At 49.5% G+C, this 21,020-nt stretch overlaps 1 protein-coding gene across 1 annotated transcript in view; it reads left to right on the top strand.

Annotated features, from left to right (window-relative positions):
• The first annotated feature begins 1,274 nt into the window (after nucleotides 1-1,274).
• Nucleotides 1,275-21,020, top strand: part of LOC143961510 (leucine-rich repeat-containing protein 28) — a 112,122-nt gene continuing 92,376 nt past the window's right edge. Inside the window, exon 1 of the mRNA XM_077470805.1 lies at nucleotides 1,275-1,430. The gene's annotated coding sequence lies outside the window, so the exon portion shown is untranslated. The remainder of the gene's footprint in view (nucleotides 1,431-21,020) is intronic.

The following is a 21,020-nucleotide window of genomic DNA, read 5'->3' as shown; positions in this document are numbered from 1 at the left end:
GCCACAATACACCAGACAATTCGATCGTGTGTGGGCCCCAGCGGACTTTTTCATCGTAAAAGTCCGGCGGACTTAGAAAGTAGTTTTGACTTGGCTTTCAGTGGACAATACGTTCGTCAGTGTGCTAGTCCGACGGACTAAGAATGACGCATGCTCTGAAGCAAGTACGAGAAGGAAGCTATTGGCTACTGGCTATTGAACTTCCTTTTTCTAGTCCCGTCGTACGTGCTGTACGTCATCGCATTAGAAATCGCCGGACTTTCGGAGTGTCCGTGTGTGGCCAAGTCCGTTCGTTATAAAGTCCGGCGGATTGTTTGCCGGACCAAGTCCGCCGGACTTTTTCCTTTCCAACCCTCTGATCCCATTTTAAGAGACTGTTCATTGTCTACGTTCTGCAAATAAAATCCCTTTAAGTGGATCTGTCGTCAGTCTCTCAAGTTACTGGGCCATCTACCACAGGAGAACAGAAGATAACGGTAAGCCCAAATCTAACCAGTAGCTCCTTCGGGGGTTAGTGCTATATATATATATATATATATATATATATATATATATATATATATATATATATATATATATATATATATATATATATATATACTGTATACCAATTCATTTGTTTTTTGGGTTTAGCGCAGATACCCTGCTATATATAATATAAGAGCCCTTTCACACTGAAAGCGCCCGGGTGTCGGCGGTAAAGCCTGCGGTGACGCTTTGCCGGCAGTGCTGCCCATTGATTTCAATGAGGAGGAGTGGTGGAGGATCGGGGCTTTCACTGCTCCTCCACCGCTGCTGACAGGATTGTTTGTGACTCCCTCCAGCGCACCGCCCCAGTGTGGAAGCCCGAGGGCTTTTTTCAGGTGCTGTTTTTAGCGCCTGAAAAACGCCTGAAAAACGCCTCAGTGTGAAAGGGGTCTCAGGGTACTGCCAGACTTTACCAGCTCCTAGTACCACAGTGTACATCCCCCTCCCCTCCCCCCTGTATGGTGGGATTTGTAGTTTACACAGAATTGGTAGTGACTGAGAGCTGCAGGAAGCCGCCTCCAGCCAATGACTGACTACACACAGCTCAGAGCCGGGAGGCGTGTCACACACTGCTTTGTTCCCCTCACTGAAGTTAGGCTGTCTCTCTGATTCTATCCAATGAGAGGCGCCTACAGGAAAAAAAAAAAACATACCGATGCCCAGCCAATAGGGAGCGAGCAGAGCTACAAACAGGTATTCTGGCAAACGTCGTTGCACGAGTAATCACGCCCACTTTGCGTTCTAAGCAATCGGCATGCGCTACATCCCTTAGGGCCAATCAGGGTGAGAGGACGTCCTCCGTGCCCAATCAGGATGAGGGTACGTCCCCGAGGGGCCAATCAGGATGAGGGTTTCATGGCTGCAGCTGGTTTATCAGTGTGGAGTTCAGGAGCAGTGAGGAGGTGAGTGAAGCGGGCAGTGAGGGGGGACACCTACCGCTCCCCTCATCACCCGGTGTGACTGGAGACGGGTCAGGTGATACACCCGCAACTGTCAGTCCCACTGAGAGCATCCACTCCGGGCTCATCACCCGTGTTATCCTGAAGTGTTCTCGGATTTAGAGGGATACTCCATGTCCTGCACCCTCCCCCTAGTTCCCCCTCATTCCCCCCTCCTGTAGCTCAATCCTCTCCTCATCCCCCATTCCTCCTACTGACCCTCATTTACCCCCCACCTTTTCCTCAGTCCCCACCTACCTACCTGTCCTCCATTTCCACCCACCTGCCGCTCATTTATCCCCAACCTGTGCCTCAAACCTCCCCCATTCCTCCAACTGCCCCTCATTCACTCCACCTACCTGCCCCTCATTCACCCTCACTCCCCCACCCCCACCTACCTGCCCTTCATTCCATACACCTGTAGCTCAACCTTCCCCCGCTCCTCTCTCCCCTCCCCCATCCCTCATCTCATTCCGTTACATCCCCCCCATCCTCATTCCTCCCCCCACCCGGTCCTCATTCCTCCCCCCACCTGGTCCTCATTCCTCCCCCCACCTGGTCCTCATTCCTCCCCCCACCCGGTTCTCATTCCTCCCCCCACCCGGTCCTCATTCCTCCCCCCACCCGGTCCTTATTCCTCCCCCCACCTGGTCCTCATTCCTCCCCCCACCTGGTCCTCATTCCTCCGCCCACCTGGTCCTCATTCCTCCCCCCCGGTCCTCATTCCTCCTCCCCCCCGGTCCTCATTCCTCCTCCCCCCCGGTCCTCATTCCTCCTCCCCCCCCCGGTCCTCATTCCTCCTCCCCCCCGGTCCTCATTCCTCCTCCCCCCCGGTCCTCATTCCTCCTCCCCCCCGGTCCTCATTCCTCCTCTCCCCCGGTCCTCATTCCTCCTCTCCCCCCGGTCCTCATTCCTCCTCTCCCCCCGGTCCTCATTCCTCCTCCCCCCCCGGTCCTCATTCCTCCTCCCCCCCCCGGTCCTCATTCCTCCTCCCCCCCCCGGTCCTCATTCCTCCTCCCCCCCCCGGTCCTCATTCCTCCTCCCCCCCCGGTCCTCATTCCTCCTCCCCCCCCCGGTCCTCATTCCTCCTCCCCCCCCGGTCCTCATTCCTCCTCCTCCCCGGTTCTCATTCCTCCTCCTCCCCGGTCCTCATTCCTCCTCCTCCCCGGTCCTCATTCCTCCTCCTCCCCGGTCCTCATTCCTCCTCCCCCCGGTCCTCCTTCCTCTTCCCCCCGGTCCTCCTTCCTCTTCCCCCCACGGTCCTCCTTCCTCTTCCCCCGCGGTCCTCCTTCCTCTTCCCCCGCGGTCCTCCTTCCTCTTCCCCCGCGGTCCTCCTTCCTCCTCCCCCCGCGGTCCTCATTCCTCCTCCCCCCCCGGTCCTCATTCCTCCTCCCCCCCGGTCCTCATTCCTCCTCCCCCCCCCGGTCCTCATTCCTCCTCCCCCCCCGGTCCTCATTCCTCCTCCTCCCCGGTCTTCATTCCTCCTCCTCCCCGGTCCTCATTCCTCCTCCTCCCCGGTCCTCATTCCTCCTCCTCCCCGGTCCTCATTCCTCCTCCTCCCCGGTCCTCATTCCTCCTCCTCCCCGGTCCTCATTCCTCCTCCTCCCCGGTCCTCATTCCTCCTCCTCCCCGGTCCTCATTCCTCCTCCCCCCGGTCCTCATTCCTCCTCCTCCCCGGTCCTCATTCCTCCTCCTCCCCGGTCCTCATTCCTCCTCCTCCCCGGTCCTCATTCCTCCTCCTCCCCGGTCCTCATTCCTCCTCCCCCCGGTCCTCCTTCCTCTTCCCCCCACGGTCCTCCTTCCTCTTCCCCCCACGGTCCTCCTTCCTCTTCCCCCGCGGTCCTCCTTCCTCTTCCCCCGCGGTCCTCCTTCCTCTTCCCCCCCGGTCCTCCTTCCTCTTCCCCCCCGGTCCTCCTTCCTCTTCCCCCGCGGTCCTCCTTCCTCCCCCCCCCCATCCTCCTCCTCCCCCTGTCTGCCTGCCTCCCCCCGCGGTCCTCCTCCCTCCCCCCGGTCCTCCTTCCTCCTCCCCCCCGGCCCTCCTACCCCCCCGTCCTCCTTCCTCCTCCCCCTGTCCTCCTGCCTTCCCCCTGTGGTCCTCCTTCCTCCTCGCCCCCCCCTGGCTCTCCTTCCTCCCCCCCCGTCCTCCTCCGCCTCCCCCCCTGGTCCTCCTTCCTCCCCCCCCCCCCGTCGTTCTCATTCCTCCTTCCTTCTCCCCCCGTCCTCATTCCTCCTTCCTCCTCCCCCGTTCTCATTCCTCCTTCCTCCTCCCCTGGTCCTCATCCCCCCCCGTCCTCATTCCTCCCCCGGTCCTCATTCCTCCTCCCCCCTCCCCCCGGGCGACATTCCTCCTCCTCCCCCCGGGCGACATTCCTCCTCCTCCCCCCGGTCCTCATTCCTCCTCCTCCTCCTCCCCCCCGGTCCTCATTCCTCCTCCCCCCCCGGTCTATTCCTCCTCCTCCCCCCCGGTCCTCATTCCTCCTCCTCCTCCCCCCCCCGGTCCTCATTCCTCCCCCCCATCCTCATTCCTCTCCCCCCCGGTCCCCATTCCTCCCCCCCCCCAACCACCTCAATCCCCTCATTCCTCCCTTCACCCCTCATCCTCCCCCTCCATCCCTCCTTTCTCCCCTCCCCCTCTCATTCTTTTCCTCGCCTCCCTCCATTCTGTTCCTCCCTCAACCTGTAGCTTAACCTTCACCTCCCACATGTCCCCTCTTTCCTTTCCTCCTTCCACATGTCCTCTCATTCCCTGTGTCCTCTGAGACCAATGCTGGGGGTTATTAATGTATCCACTGAAATCCATGCTGGGGGTTATTAATGTATCCACTGAAATCCATGCTGGGGGTTATTAATGTATCCACTGAAATCCATGCTGGGGGTTATTAATGTATCCACTGACATCCATGCTGGGGGTTATTAATGTATCCACTGACATCTATGCTGGGGGTTATTAATTTGTCTTCTGAGACCAATGCTGGGGGTTATTAATGTGTCCTCTGACATCAAATCTGTGTGTAAATCTTGTGTCCGGTGAAGGGGGGGGTGCAATTTAGCATCTTCCCATTGGGCGCCGATCGCCCTTGTCCCACCACTGGCTGTGAGAAATACAAAGGCTGCCAATGCTGACCTCTTCTTCTGCGAATGTCAGTCACTGTAATGCCCTGCACACACGGTCAGACTTTCTGATGGAAAATGTGCAATCGGATCGAGTTGTCGTAAAATCCGATTGTGTGTGTGGGCTCCATCTGTCAGAATTTCCGACACATAAAGTTTTTGAGATCTGGATCTAAAATTTTCCGACAACTAAATCCGATCATTTAAATTCCGATCGTGTGTAGACCATTCCGACGCACAAAGCGCCACGCATGCTCAGAACAAATTACGAGACGAATGCTATTGGCTACTGGCCTCTTTATAGTCCCGTCGTACGCGTTCTACGTCACGGTGTTCTGAACATACGGATTTTCCGACAACTTTGTGCGACCATGTGTATGCTAGACAGGTTTGGGCCAAAATCTGTCTGAAAAAATCGGACGGATTTTGTCGCCGGAATGTCCGGCCGTGTTTACAGGGCATTATACAGATCCAGTGACTGCAACACTGTCCAAGTCTCTGACCAAGAAGATCGGCGTTCTCACTTCACTCCGATGCCTCGTTTACTTATTCTGAGCAAGTGACTAAAATGTATTGTAAGTCACCAGCATTGCAGCCAGGGACACAGCATTTTTACAAGGAGGAGAGCATTTGAAGCTCATTTCATTCTGTCTTTCGGCTTTCTTTGTTTTTTTTGTTTTTTCCTGCTGTGTGCAATTTTTAAAGAGGGATTTCACTGGGAAAAAAATTATTAAAAGCCAGCAGATATAAATACTACAGCTGCTGACTTTTAACCACTTACAGACCGGACCATTTTGCTGGTCAAAGACCAGACCACTTTTTGCGATTCGGCACTGCTTTGCTTTAACTGACAATTGCGCGGTCGTGCGACGTGGCTCCCAAACAAAATTGACGTCCTTTTTTTCCCACAAATAAAGCTTTCTTTTGGTGGTATTTGATCACCCCTGCGATTTTTATTTTTTGCGCTATAAACAAAAATAGAGTGACAATTTTGAAAAAAAAAACGCATTATTTTTTACTTTTTGTCATAATAAATATCCCCCAAAAATATATAAAAAAACATTTTTTTCCCTCAGTTTAGGCCGATACGTATTCTTCTACATATTTTTGGTAAAAAAAATCGCAATAAGAGATTATTGATTGGTTTGCGCAAAAGTTATAGCGTTTACAAAATAGGGATAGTTTTATGGCATTTTTATTAATAATTTTTTATTATTTTTTTTTCACTAGTAATGGCGGCGATCAGCGTTTTTTAAAATTTTTTTTATTGTGACTGCGACATTGCGGCGGACACATCGGACATTTTTGACACATTTTTGGGACCATTGTCATTTATACAGGCGCAATCACTGCTATATAAATGCAGTGATTCCTGTGTAAATGACACTGGCAGTGAAGGGGTTAACCAGTGGGTGGCAGTGTAGGGGTTAAGTGTTCCTAGGGGTGTGTTACTAACTGTGTGGGGGCTGGGCTTTCATTTTGTGGAACACTGATCTCTGCTCCAATCACATCAGCGTCACTAGTTGCTAGGCAGAATGGGGAAATGCTGTTTACACGGCATTTCCTCCAATCAGCCGTCCCATGAGACGATCGCGGGTATGCCCACGGAGATCGAGTCCGCGGGACCCGCGACCGGGCTCATGGGGGTCCCGACCGGCACACGAGCGCGCCGCCGGCGGATCGCTCGCGATGGCAGGGCAGCATTGAAGATTGGACCTTACCTGTACGCCAATATGTCTGCCCGTGCCATTCTGCCGACGTACATCTGCGTGTGCCGGTCGGGAACTGGTTAAATGGACACTCGCCTGTCCCAGGGTCCAGTGATGTCGGAGGCCGATCGATCGTTCGGCTGCTGCCGCCACCATTCTAGGTGAGGAAATCAGGAAGTGAAGCGTTGTGGCTTCACTTCCCAGTTCCCTACTGCGCATGCGCGAGTCGTGCAGTGCAATAGGAATGATCCACGCTGTCTTAGACAGGTATCTGCACCCCCCTGAAAGGTGCCAACTGTGAACACCAGAGGGGGGGAGGGTTCCAATGAGTGGACATTCCACTTTAGGGTGGAACCCCGCTTTAAGTGCACTGTGTTGGGAAGGTTCTTTAAAGTGGTAGTAAACTGTAATGCCTCGTACATGCGATTGGACTTTCCGACAACAAAACCATGGAATTTTGTTTGACGGTTGTTGGCTCTAACTTGTCTTGCATACACACAGTCACACAAATGTTGGCCAACAATTACGAGCGTGAGAACGCGGTGACGTACAAGATGTACAACGAGTCGAGAAAAAGGAAGTGCAATAGCCGGTGCAACTCCTTCTGCTTGATTCCGACCATGTGTATAACTTTTGTGCGATGGACTTGTGTACACACGATTGGAAATTCCGACAACAAAGTTTTGACTTGAGAACCTGCTAGCCAACATTTGTTGGCAGAATTTCCGACAGCAAATGTTCGGTGGAGCGCACACACGGTCGGACTTTCAGGCAACAAGCTCACATCCAACATTTGTTGTCGGAAAATCCGATCGTGTGTACGGGGCATTAGGCTTACCTGTAAATACAGTGAATATCTCCTAAACTTGCGCCCTTTAGGAGATGTTCACATTGGCAGTAGACGATGGCGCTCCGCATCGGGTACACAGAGTGTGCTGTAGAATGCAGAGCACCATGTCGCAATTCGTGACTCCCGTGTGCATGCACAAGAGTGACATCATTGCGATCCGGCCAGAGCGAGCGATCCTGGAAGGAAGACCTGGTTAGGATGGAAGCGCCTGCAGCAGTGAAAGTGCACCTCTGGAGGGCCCTGAGTGACCTTTTGGCACCGCCAACTCACGCCCCTTTAAGAAGTTCGGGAGGCGGGGTTTATGATCACGTGACCACCGTAATTGGCTGTCACATGACCAGAAAGCTCCCGATCACTACTTGCGGGAGCGCACAGGGCACACGATCGGCACGGTCGTATTTACACCGATTCGTGCAAATATGCGGCCGCTCGGCGCCAAGGCCCATCCACCCGAGTGCCCACGAATTTGCATGCAGCCAGCACCAAGGGGTAAAAAGGCAAGTCTGGCTTTATGTGGTGCACATTATGACACTAACCTGCAGGAGGCCCGGATAGTATTATTTTGTTAAGACTTTATTACCTCTTTAAATATTACTTTTGCATACAAACGGCTTACTAGAACCCTTTTCACTCATTTACATTTTTGGTCGCTGAACATTATGAATATCATTTGGATTGCAAAATACCTTTTAGGAAATTTAAACAATGAGCTGAGGAAAGTCAAATTTTTTTTGTATTACGGTGTGTCATCCCATCCTGCAGAGCTGTAGAAGAATGGAATGTGTTACCTGGAATGCTTTTTTGGAGTCCTTTTGCTTACAAAATAAGAAACGTTTCTTTATCAGGAGCACATTACCACATTTAAAGTGGTTGTAAACCTCAGACATGAAATGTGAACAAAGCCTATCCCTCTATAGTGTGTACTTGTCTCAGTCCAGAGAACTAAGTGTCATTTCTGTCCGCTGCTTCCTTCCTTTGCTATCAGCATGAGTCACTTCTGACAAGTTTTCCTGACACCAAAAGAAAAAAGGTGACAGGAACAGGAGAGGGAGCTCTAACACAGCCTAAGATTGACAGCCTCAGCTATGTTCCTGTGTGCTGTGTTAAGGGGGTGTGTCCCTACAACCTCCCCCCCACCCACCTGTCCCTCATTCCATCCCTTCCCCCACACCCACGTGGCCCTCATCATCCTCCCCTCGCCCACCTGTCCCTCACCCCCACCCTCCTGTCCCTCGTTCCTCCTGTCCCTCCTCCCCCACCCACCTATTCCTCCTCCCCACCCATCCCTCGTTCTTCCTCCTCTCCGCCCCCCACCCATCCCTCTTTCTTCCTCCTCTCCGCTCCCCCCCCCCCCCCACCCGTCCCTCGTTCTTCCTCCTCCCCGCTCCCCCACCCACCCGTCCCTTGTTCTTCCTTCCCACCCACCCGTCACTCGTTCTTCCTCCTCCCTCCCCCTTCACTCATCCCTCGTTCTTCCTCCTCCCCGCTCCCCCCCACCTGTTCCTCGTTCTTCATCCCCCCCCACCTGTTCCTCGTTCTTCATCCCCCCCCCACCCGTCCCTCGTTCTCCCCCCCCCCACCCGTCCCTCGTTCTTCCTCCCGCCCACCCGTCCCTCCCACCCGTCCCACATTCTTCCTCCCTGCTCCCCCACTCACCTGTCCCTCGTTCTTCCTTCCCGTCCCTCGTTCTTCCTTCCCGTCCCTCGTTCTTCCTTCCCGTCCCTTGTTCTTCCTTCCAGTCCCTCGTTCTTCCTTCCCGTCCCTTGTTCCTCCACACGTCCCTTGTTCCTCCCACCCGTCCCTCGTTCCTCCTCCCACTGGTTCCTCCTCCCAATGAAACCAACCCGTCCCTCGTTCCTCCTCCCAATTAAACCAACCCGTCCCTTGTTCCTCCTCCTCCCCCCACCCACCCATCCCTCATTTCATCCCTGACCCCATCCCTTCCCCCACGCCCACCTGTCCCTCATTCCTCCTCATCCCTCACCTACCTATCCCTCATTTACCCCCCCCCCCCCACACACACACATCCCTCATTCCTCCTGCATCCCCCCCACCCATCCCTCATAGAGTGATTGACAGCCTCAGCTCTGTTCCTGTGTGCTGTGTGTAGGGGGTGTGTCCCTTCCCTCCAATCAGCTCTCATTGTTCTCAATGAGCTCTGTAGAGTGTAATTTCAGTTCTCTGTCTCCTTTTTTTTTTTTTTCTGACACCTCAGACAAGTAGGGTTGCAACTAACGATTATTTTCATAATTGATTAATTGGCCGATTATTGTTTCGATTAATCGGTTGATAACCTTAAAAAAAAAAAGTGGATCAAATTGACGTTCATTTTCAACCACAGTGACAGAAAAAATTTGGAAATAATAGAAAACTTCTCGGTCAAAGGAATTTTCAGACAGTGTATGTGGTTTTTGTTCAGAAATGAAGTGAAAACTTCAAACAAAATTCTTTCATTCAGCGAATGTACAAAGATTTTTCATCTAAATATTCTCACCTGAAAATTGATCTGTGAGGCCAGCATAAACAGATTACATTCTTTTCTGCAGCTTCTCCATTGAAGTATATTGAACCAAAACATAATGGGGTTAAAAAGACTAAAATTAGCCCTTTATAGTACAAAAAAAAAGTAGATAATCACTAGAGGTCGACCGATATGGGTTTTTCTCTGGCCGATGCCGACATTTAGAAATCATGGCAGCCGATAGCCGATATACGATGCCGATTTTTTTTGGGCCGATATGTTAGGCCGATTTTTATTTTATTTATTTATTTTTTTCCTTTTTTATTTATTATTTTTTTTTTTTTTAATCCCCCTTGATCTAACACACCTTTCCCACTGGGGCGTTTTTTTAGGCGCTTTTGGGCTAAAAATAGCGCCTGTAAATGGCCTGCAAAATGTCTCCCCTGCAGTCTGTGTGGAAGCCCCGAGTGCTTTCACACTGAGGCGATGCGCTGGCAGGATCGTAAAAAAAAAAAAAAAAAGTCCTGCAAGCAGCACGTTTGGAGTGGTGTATACCGCTCCTCCACCACTCCTGCCCATTGATATGAATGAGCACCACTGCCGAAGCGCATGCAATGCGATTTGGCAGCAGTGCTTCATAGGCGCATTTAACCTCTTCCTTGGCCGCCAGCTGGGTTATATGTGCCCCACTAGCAGCCAAATAGCACCGCTAAAATGATGGTAAAGAGCCGCTAAAACTTGCGTTTTACCATCAACGCTCCAGTGTGAAAGCAGCCTTCATAAGTGATACAGAAAATTTCCCTAGGATCTCTGCTAAAAAAATATATATAATTTTTGGGGGGTCTAAGTGATTTTCTGGCAGAAAATACAGGATTTTTACTTGTAAGCAACAAGTGTCAGAAAAGATTTAGTCTTTAAATGGTTAAACTGAGAACTTCTACACACTGAGATGAATTCATTCATTGAAGTGTAAACATTGTATCATTTTGTTCTTTTCTTGGCAGCCTGCCCAGAGAGGAGGAAAGTGTTGCTATGACGACTCAGGCAACTTAAGGCCCGTACACACGGTCGGACTTTTTGACAACAAACATGCAAATTAGCTGTTTTGGAGCAACATCCGACTGTGTGTACGCTCCATCGGACAAACTTTTTCTGTTTTCATCGGACTTTTGTTGGCTCTGCGAACGGACAAACTTTTTGACAACAGAAGTCCGAAGGAGCAAAGTCCGACCGTGTGTATGCAAAGGCATCGGACTTTTGTACAAGGTACAAACACGCATGCTCAGAGCCTATGCAAACGATCAGACTACAATACAGAAGTTGACCAAAGGTGGCGCAGGAGTCATTGAACGTCCTCTTTTGAAGCGGCGTCAGTACGTTGTGACGTCATTACGTTCATGTTTGTTGTCAAAAAGTCCGACCGTGTGTATGCAATACAAACTTGTGGACAACACACTTTGTACAAAAGTCCACGGAAAAGTTTGTACAAGTCCGACCGTGTGTATGGGGCTTTACACTGACTTCTATACAGAAGTCATTTCAAAGTCCCGCTGTAGTTCTAAATCGGCTTTTTATCAGCACAATCGGCCGATGCCGATTATTTAAAAAACGGCAAATATCGGCCGATATATATCGGTCGACCTCTAAATACGGTACATTTAAATGCCCATCAATGCAGCCTTATCAGTATCATTGCAGCCTTGTCAGTGTAGCCATGCTCCAGTGTCATTGCCGCTTTCCAGTTTAAAAATGGCGCCGACAAGATACAGAATTGGATGTCCTGTGTATCTCTGTGGCCTTCGCCGATCTCCGCTGATTGTGAGCGGAGGAGCGAGCTGCTGAGATCATAGCCGAGTGTACTCGGCTCCCCTCGCAGTCATGTCCAGTCCCTGTGTCCATCATAAGGCAGGACTGGGCGTGACTGTGAGCAGCTATGATCTCGGCGGCTCGCTCCTCCGCTCACAATCAGCGGAGATCGGCAGGGGAGAGGCGTATAACACAGACCCACGATTTTCCCCTGATTTTAAGGGGGAAAAAATGTGTGTTATATGCAGATAAATACGGTATATATTATTCTGAACAAAATAAGAGTCGGTCTGAGCTCAGCCATTGGTTTGTGCAAAAGTTATAGCGTCTACAAAATAGGCGATAGTTTTATGGCATTTTTATTATACTTTTTTAATTTTTTTTTTTTTTTTTACTAGTAATGGCGGCGATCTGCAATTTCTACCGGGACTGCAACATTATGACAGGCACATCAGGCATGTTTCACACATTTTTGGGACCATTGGCATTTTTACAGCGTTCAATGCTATAAAATTGCATTGATTACTGTAAAAATGTCACTGGCATTGAAGGGCACTAGGGAGCAGTGAAGAAGTTAACCACTAGGGAGCACTGAAGGGGTTAAGTTTGTCCTAGTGTGTGTTCTAACTGAAGGGGGGATGGGACTGTGCAGGGGAGATGACAGATCGCTGTCCTTTTTACTCCTTTTTACTCATTATTATTATTATTATTATTCAGGATTTATATAGCGCTAACAGTTTGCATCGCACTTTACAACATGAGGCCAGACAGATGCAATTCAATACAGGAGGAATCAGAGGGCCCTGCTTGTTAGAGTTTACAATCTAGTCCTAAAAATAATGTAAGGTGTGCCCTATTGATTTGAGTGAAGTGTTTGTTGTATAGGCTCGTTTACACCATTTGGACAGGCAGCGAGCAAGCGTTATCGCACCTCCTCACCACCTGTTTTAATGCCTAAAAGCTTGCCATGGCGCAACTATGTACATTGCAAAGCATTTGCAGGAAGGCCCGATTCACTAAGACACCTTCCACACCGGAGGCGTTTTTCAAGTGCTAAAGGGCTAACAATAACGCCTGAAAAAACGCCTCCCCTGCAGCATCAGTGTGAGAGCCCGAGTGCTTTCACACTGGAGCGGTGCACCTGCAGGACGTTAGAAAAAGTCCTGCCAGCAGTGTCTTTGGAGCAGTTTAGGAGCAGTACACCACTCCTGCCCATTGAAATCAATGGGCACCGCTGCCGAATCGCCTTTTCGGGCACGATAAACCCTTTCTTTGGCTGCTAGCATGGGTTAAAAGAGCAGCTAAAATGCTGGTAATGCGCCGCTAAAACTAGCGTCGCTTTAGCGCTAATGCGGCCGTGCTGTGTGTGAGAAAGAGAGGTTTTTAAATGGGTCGGGTTCTGCAGGTAGCACTGCCTGCCAAACACGACACGACTGAGGGGATCTTTTTTTTTAATCCACCACGACCCGACATGTGCATGCTGTATGGCTGCTGTATGGCTGTATTCTGCTGTATGGCTGACTTTGCAACATGTGCACCAGAACTGCAAACCCCAATATAGTGGTGTGGCACAGAGATATGGGGCTTGAGTCATAAAATTTTCAATAAATGTTAGAGGCGCACCAAATGGAAATTTTGGTGTCGAAAACCGAAAATGAGTTATCCAAAAAAAAAAAAAATAGAATTGTATTACTTCTCTTTTAATTAAAAAGTTGAATTTATGGGGGGGGGGTTCCCCCCAGAATAATACTTACCTAGGCGGATGCAGCATCTGTCCCCCGGCGGCTCTATACTGAGATCCGATCGATCGAACACCACCAATGGCATGGTTCTCTCGGCCTGAGCAGAGAGCTGCTGACTGTCAATCAGCATCCTTCCGCTCTGCTCCACCCCCCATGCGCGCTCACAGGAGCGCTGAGCTGTGGAGGAGGTGGATTGGCCGTCTCAGGCTCTCGCCGGCTCGCTGAGAGACTGAAACAGGCATCAGTCCAGGCACCTGGCAGATCCAGACTTTATTGTCGGGATGTCGCGGTGTCTGGACTGATTTCTGTGATGTCAGCAGAGAGCAGACCGCTCTCTGCTGAAAACGGGTCACAGGAGTGCAAAACTAATTGCACTCCTGTGACCCATAGGAGAAGCCCAGCCTAAAAAGCTTAGGCTGGACTTCTCCTTTTTTAATATAAATTTAAATGAATATGAATTTCTTGTCGGACATTATTGGCACCTCCTAGTGCAAGAAAAGTTCAAGAAAAATGCATCCCTTTAAATTCTATGTATGTCTTCACACTGTTCCATTGTGCTTCCGTTGTGGAGTTAAAAAATCTTGCTGCATTTTTGGTCAGTTAACCACTTCCAGACCACCGCACACCGATATACGTCCTTACTTTGAAGCGGAATATTGTTGTTATGGCAACTGCTGACATAACCTCGGTATCGGTCGGCGGTCCACTTTCCAATAAGAGTGGTTTCTGTGGCGGATTCGACGCAAGATCACTTTTATCGGCGCGCGGGAGAGGGAATAAAAGTGACACATTTTTTTTTCTTCTTAAAGAGGAAGTAAACCCTGATGGGTTTACTTCCTCTTTCATTCCCTGCTTACCTGACACAGGAGCCAGCAAAGTCACCGCTGTCCCCTGTAGTCCGACGCTTCCATCTTCTCGGTGGGTCTCGCTGCTCCGCCGCTGTCATTTGGCGAAGCTGCAATGATGTCACTCCCGCGCATGCGCACGGGAGCCGCCACTCGCGGCGTATCGCCGTTGACCGCGGCGCGCCCAGTGCGCCTGCACGCCGCTGTCTGTGGCGCATGCGCCGTAGACAGCGGTGCCTGTCTTTTGGCAAATATCTCCTTAACCGTGTAGGTTTAGGAGATATTTCTTGGACCTACAGGTAAGCCTTAATCTAGGCTTACCTGTAGGTCAAAGTTGGTTGTAAGGGTTTAAAACCACTTTAAAAACAGTGTAAAAATAAAAGGTAAAGTAAATAAGAAAAAAATATTTTTTAAAATCGCCCCGTCCCGCCGAGCTTGCGTGCAGAAGTGAACACATACGCGAGTAGCGCCCACATGTAAAAATGGTGTTCAAACCACACATGTGAGGTATCGCCGCGATCGGTAGAGTGAGAGCAATAATTCTAGCCCTAGACCTCCTCTGTAAAGGCCCGTACACATGATCAGACTTTTTGACAAAAAAACATGAAAATTAGCTGTTTTGGAGCAACATCCGACTGTGTGTACGCTCCATCGGACAAACTTTTTCGGTTTTCATCTGACTTTTGTTGGCTCTGAAAACGGACAAACTTTTTGACAACAAAAGAGCATCAGACTTTACAAACACGCATGCTCAGAACCAATGCAAAAGATCAGACAACAATACAGAAGTTGACCAAAGGTGGCGCTGGAGTAATTGAACGTCCTCTTTTGAAGTGTTGTCAGTACGTTGAAACGTCACTATGTTCGTGTTTGTTGCCTAAAAAGTCCAAATGTGTGTATGCAATACAAACTTACGCCCAACGCCCTTTGTACAAAACTCCACGGGTAAGTTTGTACAAAGTCCGATCGTGTGTATGGGGCTTTACTCAAAACGTGCAACCTGTAGAATTTTTTTAATGTCGCCTATGGAGATTTTTAAGCATAAAAGTTTGTCGTCATTCCACGAGCGGGCGCAATTTTGAAGCGTGACACGTTGGGTATCAATTTACTTGATGTATCATTATCTTTCACAACATAAATAAAAAATTGGGCTAACTTTACCGTTTTGTTTTTTAATTAAAAAAAGTGTATTTTTTTCCAAAAAAAAGTGCACTTGTAAGGCCTCTGTGCTAAAACGGTGTGACAAAAAGTATTGCAACGACCGCCATTTTATTCTCTAGGGTGTTTGAAAACAAAGTATAATGTTTGGGGGTTCTACGTAATTTTCTAGAAAAAAAAAACAGTTTTTAACTTGTAAACAACAAATCTCAGAAAGAGGCTCGGTTAACAGAACCGCACCTTCCTGTTAAAAAAAAAATGCATTGAGGGCCGGTTCACACCACATGCAGTCCAGTGCAGGTTTTTTTTCTGCATCAGAAACGCATAGATAGTAGGTTATATGGTTCCCAGTGGCATTCACACCAGTGCGGTCAGTTCCAGAAAACAAAAGTAGAACATGCTGCATTTTCTTTCTGTACTGGAACGCAGGAATAAGCATCAAAAACGCACTGGAATGCACATAAATGCTCCGGAGTGCACATCTCCCAATTTAGGGCCAGTTCACATTAAATGCAGTTTAGTGCGTTTTTTTTTTTCTGCATCAAAAATGCATCAATAGTAGGTTATATGGTTCCCAATGGCATAGTTCATACCAATGCAGTCAGTTCCAGTGCGTTCCAGAAAAAAAAGTAGAACATGCTGCATTTTTTTCTGCAGTGGACTGTACTAGAAAAGCAGTAAAACGCATCAAGAACGCACTGAAGCACACATGTCCTTATTTAACTCCTTGGCACCGGCCGCACGCAAACATGTGACCTCTCGGTGGCCGGATACTTGGTGCCGAGCAGCTACATATTTGCGTGCATTAGTGAAAACTGTGCTGAGAACACACTCCCAGGGCCTCATGGAAACCTCCCATTCGCATGAGATTTCAGATCATGTAACATGACTTTAAGCCCTGCCCCACCTCCCGGCATGTAAAACCCTTTAAGGGGCCAGCACCCGCTGGCTCCAAGGGGTTAAAGGTTAACAAAAGGGGGGGATGCACTGGACAATACCAAAAATGCGTCAAATATGCGCATGCAGAAAAGCACCAGGAACACATCCTGACTGCGTTTCTATGGTGTAAACTGGCCCTTAAGGTGAAGAGAAAAGAGGGGCGGAAAATGCACTGGAAAGCCTCAAAAAACACACCGGAAACACATCAAAAACACGCATTCACAAATGCATCTGGACTTCACTTCTATGGTATGAACTGATCCTGAAAGCGCAGCAAGAACACATCAATGACGCACCCATGTGATGTTTTTGATGTGGTTTTTGGGTCACATGACCTATGAAAAACACACTGTAAGCACAGTAAAATGGTGGTAAAATCGCATTCGTTTTCGGCACCATTAGCTGCATCATCCCGATAACACCATTTTTGGCGGCCAAAATTTCGGTGCATCTCTAATAAATGTACAATTCTTCCCAAGGGAGTGCAGTGTGCCTGAGGGAGCAGGGGGATCCGAGAGGGGGAAAAGAAACAGCCCAGCATTAAAAATAAGCATAAAATCTAAATTGTTGAAAGGAACATCGTGCATGTATACAGAATATTATACAAATACAGTGTATTTAAAGCACAAAAGTTGAAACATAGCAAATTGCTATTACACAGGAATTAGTATACATAGTTAGGTCCACATATATTTGGACACAGGCACAATTTTCATACTTTTGGCTCTGTATACCACACAAATAAAATTAAAATAAAACAATCCAAATTAATTTGAAGCGCAGACTTTCGGCTTTAATTCAAGGGGTTGACCATAAATATCAAGTACAAATTTTAGGAACTGCGACCATTTTTAATAGAGGTGCACCAAAATTTCGGCCGCTGAAAATTATCGTTGCAAAAACGTTGTCTTTCCCGATAGCAAAAAACAGCCGATACCGAAAGGGGGCATGCCCCAGTCCTCCACTCCTTCCTCCTCCCCTCCACGATCCCTGTGTGCCATGGAGCTGAATTGTCCGGGCCGTAGTAACAGTGTCACATGATCACAGGAGGCGGGACATTGTTACTGCGGCCCGGGCAATTCAAATCCTGCTCCGTGACACACGGAGATCGCCACTCTGATCCGGGCACAGGCAGGCTGCATATGATGGATACTAGTGAGGCTGTTGGGCACAGGCATGCTGCTTTTGCTGGGTGAGGCAGCTGGGCGCAGACAGGCTGCATATGACAGGCACTGGTGAGGCTGCTGGGAACTGGTAGGCTGTATATGTCGGCCACTGGTGAGGTTGCTGGGCACAGGCAGGCTGCATATGATGGGCACTGATGAGGTTGCTGGACACATGCAGGCTGCATATGATGGGCACTAGTGAGACTGCTGAGCACAGGCAGGTTGCATATGACGGGCACTGGTGAAGCTGCTAGGCACTGTTAGGCTGCATATGACGAGCCCTGGTGAGGCTGCGTATGAAGGGCACTGGTGAGGCTGCTGGGCACAGGCAGGCTGCATATGATGGGCACTGGTGAGACTGGTGGGCACTGGTATGGCTTCATATGATGGGCACTGGTGAGGCTGCTGGGCACAGGCAGGCTGCATTTGATGGACACCGGTGAGGCTGCATTGATCTCTTGTATCATGTCTGCAGTCTCAGACCATCTCCTGTATCATGTCTGCTATATGTGCACCGAATGGGAAGTTTTGCTAATACTATTAGCAATGTGTTTAAGTAAGAGATTGCAAACATGATACAAGAGATGCAGACTGCATTTTTCTTGGCCTTTCTTGCACTAAAGGTGCCTATAATGGCAAACAGTCAATTCTTATTCATTTCAATTGATATTATTAAAAAGTTGAATATAATACAATTATATATTAAAAAAATCTAAATATTTTTTTAAAAACTGTCATTTCCGGTTTGCGGCCTAGTGCATCCTTCATTTTGAGTATTGGTTTTGATACCAAAATTTCCATTCGGTGCACCCCTAATTTTTTTTTATACACAATCCCCCCATTTTCAGGGGCTCAAATGTAATTGGACAAATGAATATAATCATAAATAAAATGTTAATTTTAAATATTTTGTTGAGAATCCTTTACTGGCAATGACTGCCTAAAGTCTGGAACCCATGGACATTACCAAAGACTGGGTTTCCTCCTTTCTGATGCTTTGCCAGGCTCTAACTGCAGCTGTCTTCAGTTGTTCTTTGTTTGTGGGTCTTTATGCCTTTCGTTTTGCCTTCAGCAAGTGAAATGCTCAATTGGGTCGAGATCAGGTGATTGACTCGGCCATTGCAGAATATTCCACTTCTTTTCCTTCAAAAGCTCCTGGGTTGCTTTTGCAGTGTGTTGTGGATCATTGTCCATCTGTACTGTGAAGCACCTTCCAATCAACTTTGCTGCATTTGGCTGAATCTGGGCTGACAGTATTTCTCCAAACACTGCAGAATTCATCCAGCTGCTTCTCGTCTTCTGTCACATCATCAATAAACACCAATGACCCAGTGCCACTGGAAACCACTCATGCCAATGCCTTCGCACTGCATGTGACCACAGATGACGTTGTGTGCTTTGGATCATGAGCTGTTCCAAGCCTCGTCCACACTTTTTTTCTTCCCGTCATTCTGGTACAGATTAATCTTAGTTTCATTCGTCAAAAGAATGCTTTTCCAGAACCGGTCTGGCTTTTTTAGATGTTTTTTTGGCAAAGTCTAATCTAGCTTTTCTATTCTCCGGGCTTATGACTGGTTTGCACCTTGTGGTGAACCCTCTGTGTTTGCTCTTGTGAAGTCTTCTCTTGATTGTAGACTTTGACAATGATTCGCCCACTTCCCATTGTCCTCCACTTGTCTGGATGTTGTAAATGGGTTTTTGTTTACCATAGAGAGGATCCAGCGATCATCCACCACTGTTGTCTTCCATGGACGTCCAGGCCTTTTTATGTTGCTGAGCTTACCAGTGCATTTTTCTTTCCTCAGACTGTACCAAACTGTTGATCTGGCCACTCCTAATGTTGCTGCTATTGCCCTCTGGGGATTTTTTTCTGGATTTTTGCCCTTTGCGCAAGATTTTAAGATCCTGTAATCTTCTATCAACAGCCGGCTGGGTGACAGGCTGGATAATATAGATCCTTGTAGTCTGGCCATCGAGCGTGTGCAGACCCTAACTACGCGATGGATCGGCCACGACATGCCCCTCAGGCTCCAGGGGCGGCCGGTGAGCACAATGCTCCGGAGCACACATATGACCAGACTACAGATGTGTTTTTCACAGTGTGCCGTGGCCAGCAGCCACCCCGTACTGCTCGGGTGTGGGTCTGTGATGGGATGTCCCCAGCTCGTCCGGATGGTAAGTACAGCTCTTCCTGCCACAGTGGGACAGAGCATCTGGGCATTCCCTGAGAGGTTGATTTAGGGGGTCAATCTCCCTGACCATATTTTATCCCCCGTGGGGGGATGCTGCATGACTGGGCTGTTGAGCAGTGTGTGTACCTGAGCCAGGTGTCCTCCGGGGGACTCTGATCCTTGTCTGGGGGCTGCACTGGCTGTCTGTGTCCCTGGGCTGTCTGTGATCTCTCTGCTGGTGTCTGTGGGCTCTGTATGTGCTACCGCCATAGCGCTGTCTGCTGTCATTATCTGTGTTCATTCACTGTGTACAGTTACTTGTCGGCCATTTTCTTTGAGTCTCTGTGGGAAGCATGTTCAGCAGCCATTTTCCCTGTGATTTTTCTCTATACAGGGCGCTCGGCTGGCATTTTTTGTAGCCTCAGCGCATTTTTTTTTCTCCTCAGCGCTGGTTCCTGTACCTCAGAACAGCGCGTTTTTTTGCTCTGGACACCTGGGAGCTGACACTAGACACAGGCATATGTAACAGCACGGCGCAGCGCTCGGTCAGGGTGGTGAGTCCTGCTGTGGGGGTCCCTCAGTCTGCAGCAGCTAGGAGGGTGGGATTGAGCACCTTGTCCTAAGTCCCCAAGGGTGGCAGACAGGGTGGGTCAGCATGGCATCAGAAACTGGTGTTTCTTCCCCAGACCTTCCTGCGATTGCAAACAGTGCAGTGCCATTGGACGCTTTGTCGGCAGTCCTTGAAATGTTCGTTGCCAGGGTGGAGGCAGTGTGCGGGCGCAGAGGTGGTAAAAAATGGCCCCTGCCCCCCGTCCCCCCCCCCCCCCCTGTCCTCTGGGAACAGTTCTGACTCAGATTCGGGCCCCTCAGTGACTGGCGGCCCCTGCTCTGATGTGTCAGAGGACGCTGACCAGGACTGATCGGACAATGAGGATGATTCCGCGTCCAGGTCCGCGTAAGACATCCGTACCTGACTAATTTCGATAAGTTCATATACAAGGAATGGGGAAGCCTGCAACGGACCTTTTCGGTCCCAAAAAGAATGGCGGTGCATTACCCCTTTGAGGAGAGCCTTCTTAAGAAATAGTCAGCTCCCCTGGTCGTGGACCCCCCAGTATACAGGTTAAATAAAATAACCACAATCCCAGTAGAAGGGACTCCTGCATTTAAGGACCCTACTAACAGGAGGGCCGAGGCAGTGGCCCGCTTTCTGTTTACAGTAGTGGGGTCAGCGATACAACCAGTACTGGCCACAGCACTAGTGTCGCAGACACTTACTGAGTGGGCAAAATGTCACAGGTGGGAAGAGCACCTTGCTCCCACAGTCCAGGAAGAGTAAGGATTCATGCCGCAGGCAAGGACCCTCATTTTACGCTTAAGAGGCCTTTTCGTCCGCCCGGGACTTCAGCAAAACGCTCCCAGTCCAACAGGGCAACTACTGAGGGACAAAAGCGTCCCTGGACTCACAAGCCAGCGAGCAAAAGTGCTACCGCATGAAGGTTTGCCCTCGCCCGTCACTCGGTGGGGGGTCGCGTTTGGGAGTTTGCGGCCCGGTGGGCCTCTCGGCTGTCCGACCAATGGGTCTGCAAACTTATT

This window comes from Lithobates pipiens, unplaced genomic scaffold (assembly GCF_037356315.1).
Source record: "Lithobates pipiens isolate NorthernLeopardFrog02 unplaced genomic scaffold, aLitPip1_a1.2 Scaffold_8, whole genome shotgun sequence".
Lineage (NCBI taxonomy): Eukaryota > Metazoa > Chordata > Amphibia > Anura > Ranidae > Lithobates > Lithobates pipiens.
The sequence above is the reverse complement of the archived record's forward strand: the minus strand, read 5'-3'. Positions and strand labels throughout refer to the sequence as shown.